The sequence below is a fragment of the Fopius arisanus genome, unplaced genomic scaffold, assembly GCF_000806365.1.
Source record: "Fopius arisanus strain USDA-PBARC FA_bdor unplaced genomic scaffold, ASM80636v1 scaffold00082, whole genome shotgun sequence".
Classification (NCBI taxonomy): Eukaryota; Metazoa; Arthropoda; class Insecta; order Hymenoptera; family Braconidae; genus Fopius; species Fopius arisanus.
The window spans coordinates 69459-72853 of NW_011887821.1; positions in this window are offsets into that span (position 1 = coordinate 69459).

Consider the following 3395-nt stretch of genomic DNA (forward strand, 5'->3'; position numbering starts at 1 on the left):
ATATTAAATTTGTTAATTAATTTGTGGTGAAGCACAAGCTTTCACCTTGTCTTTTTGTTTGCTTTATCTCACTCTAAAGACTATTTTATCAGACCGAGTAGAAGCTGGCTTCTCCTATTAAAAAATGATGAAAAAAAAATTTTATTGGTAAAATGTAATTCTTAAGTTGAATGACTCTTCGTTATATTGTCGTTCCAAAAGTTCAATTAATAAATTAATCATTTTAAAATGCTGAATTTTACTTTGTCTCAAACTTAATCTTACCTTCATCGTATATCGTCCAAACCTGACGTACTTAGAGCTTCTCAGCCGTCGCACTTGTAATGTCTCAATTATCTCGACAAGTTTCATACTGTTTTGATATAACGTATGGCAAAATGATGATGATGTTTTAGAAACGGGACGAAAAGTTTGACCAATGGCAATTTTATAACTTTTTTTTTTCTTTGTTAGTCATTTTTACTTCCGAACGGACGCTTTGTAATCGTCCGACTTTCGAATTTTCTATTTTTACTTGGAAATGATGTAGAATGGTCTGAAAACGTAAAAATACAAAATTTCAGCTTCATGTATGTGTGCATGGTCAACTTTGTCCACTCCTTTAGAAAATTAAAGAAATAACTGTAACGAACTTAACATTTTGAAAATTATTTTCCCCTATGTTAATTTTGTGGTACTTGTTGCTTGGTGTCTAGACTCCTGACTCTAGAGCCCAAATTTTTGAAGATCACAGTATAAGTTCAACGCGTTCGCAAATTAATAATTTTCTTCCCATTTTCTAATCAAATTATCTTTCCGGAATTTCATGTCTCAAAATTATTCAAATTGACTAAAATCGATTTTTCTTTTAAAATCCTCAATCCCCCGAGTTTCCCAGATTTTATCGAGTCGTCCGTTTCCTTGTTCTGTCTGGCTTCCTGGTGTCATTAATGGTGTTTTATTAATTATTCCTCATTATTTTTATTTCATAAAAACGAATGTCTCAGTGATGAGTGACAATTAATAATGATTAATTAGTAATTGATAAGTCATTAGCTAATCAGCTAATCACTCATCATAGAGATTATTGTTCCTTCATTTTCCTTATTAATGAACCAATTCTTATCAAAATTTTTATTTCATCAAATATTTTATAAACAAAACATATTACAAAAATTGTTAAATCTGTTACGAATATTTTCTCCTTTCTTTACTTCAAACTAACCATTCAAATTCTGATCAATTCAAATCCCTATTTAAATTGTTCACGTAAATCCTCCTTTCAACTTCTTCCAAAACATTGGCTTACCGACCATTGGTATTTTCTGCCTTATCGACCGTTCTTCTTATTTTCTTTTAGTTTAGTTTAGTTTCTTCTTATTTGATTGATCAACATTATCGACCGCTTTATTATTTTAACCCTGTGATACGGACAATCGGCGTCGCCATTATCGAACGAGCATCAGTTGTTCTCCAAAATATGAGAGAGAGAGTTCTCACCCCAAGAGCGGTTTTCCCTTGCGATCGCGACCTCCTCCTTCACTACTTTTTCGGTGATTCTAATGATAGATCTTCAGGATCCGTCTACAAGTAATTCTAAGCATAGACCTCTAGGATTCGGCCGTAAATACGAACATCGCTAGAGAAACCGGTAAGCCAGACATGGGCAAAGTCGGAATCTCGGGAGCCACGGCCATAAAACTCTATTAGACCCATTGCTCGGAATACAATACCCCAATTGCGTGAGGCCCAGTGTAGTAGGAGTGGGGGTAGCAGCGTGCACGAAGAGGGGCGCAGCTAGACCGAGAGCGCCGCGCGCTATTCCTCGAAGTTTAAAAAACCTTACCGCCGAAAAATGCCACCAAATTTTGACCAATTCATCCTGAAAAATTCTTAGTTGAACCAGGTGTAATTATTAAAACATCAGGGTGCCAGAAATTGATTATTTCTTAATCACCTTAATATTGAATAATTATTTTATTCTAAATTGAAAAAAAAAAGAGTTGTCAGTTTTTCAAAATTTAATCAATTAATTATGAATTTAAAGCTCAACTTATAAACTTGACATCTCATAATTTCATATATAAATAAAAAAATGTCAGCTTACAATACTCTTAAAGTATGCCCATTTTCGTGTTTAACTAGAAATGGATGAATTTTCAAAGATTTAACAGTGAGATCGATATAATGATAAAAAATTAACAAAACATGAAATGATGGAATTCAAATTTCTTGTTTCCATGCTTTTTTAAGGTAAAAAATTTTTTTAATTCAAGTAAGACTGTTACTTGCTGAACATTTAATTCCTGAAATACGGAGCTAGGTGAGCACAGAGAGCGCACTTTTCCCAGGCCTGCGGTAAGCTATCACTTGCGCTACTGTTGTCCTTTTCATCAACTCTGTAGCACTCCTTGACTTATAAACAGCACGTTGATTGTGTTCGCCTTCTGTAAGTGACCGCGGAAGCCTAGGTGGCTATTCTGTAATTCGCCATTATCTCTCTCTCTCCTGGTGGTCTCCTGCTCCCACTCCAGCGAGCTCTCCAAGTTTTTCGAAACCTCTCGATTTCAACTAACAATTTACCTCTTGCACTCAGATGGAAGGTTTTCCCCTTATTGCTAATCTTTACTATCGATTCTCTGATTCCCTATCTTCATTTCTGGTTTAAGCCATTTTAATATCACTTCCTTTGTAGAGAGGTAAACCCCCACTTACCCCTTACGACAAATCTCATGCGCTCAGAGAAAAATCCATAATTGGGCTAATTCCCTACGAAATTTTGTTCACCAAGTCTTAAATTTTTTTCAACACTTTGCTCAAAAGTTATCCGTCTCTTTTCCAACCTTCTGCCTCGATTTTGTCTTTTATTTCAAATCAAACCTCGAGCCTTATTTTCTCTCGATAACTATTTATTTACAGGGTTAATTATTTTATTCCCCGTGAAATAATAATTCTCTTTTTTTTGTCCTTCTTATAATTATTATATATTTTTTTATTGTGAAATTTCTCACATAACGACTAAGATTATTGCGTGAAATTTTGTCAAATTATAGTTATTAATAAGGACTAAGTCTGTGTCAAAATTCAGCTCGATCGGTCTTGTTTTTTTTAATTGTTATTGATTCTGAACCGTTTTTCACAAGTATCTGGGAAACTATCGAACTGATTCCAATTTTTCACCTCTATAAATATTTATCTCGGTTTACTCTATCTCAGTATTCGAATTTTTCTATTTTTTACTAAAAAAATTTGTTAGCACGGTAACCTTGTGAACAAATAATTCATCAATTTGAAATTTGGCATTAAGTTTCCGACTGGGATTGAAATTTTTGCTATTGAAGAAGGGCTGAAGGGCTCATTAGTTCCTGAAATATTTCAATTGCGAGAAATTTGGAGTTTCTTCTTGGCAACGAAAT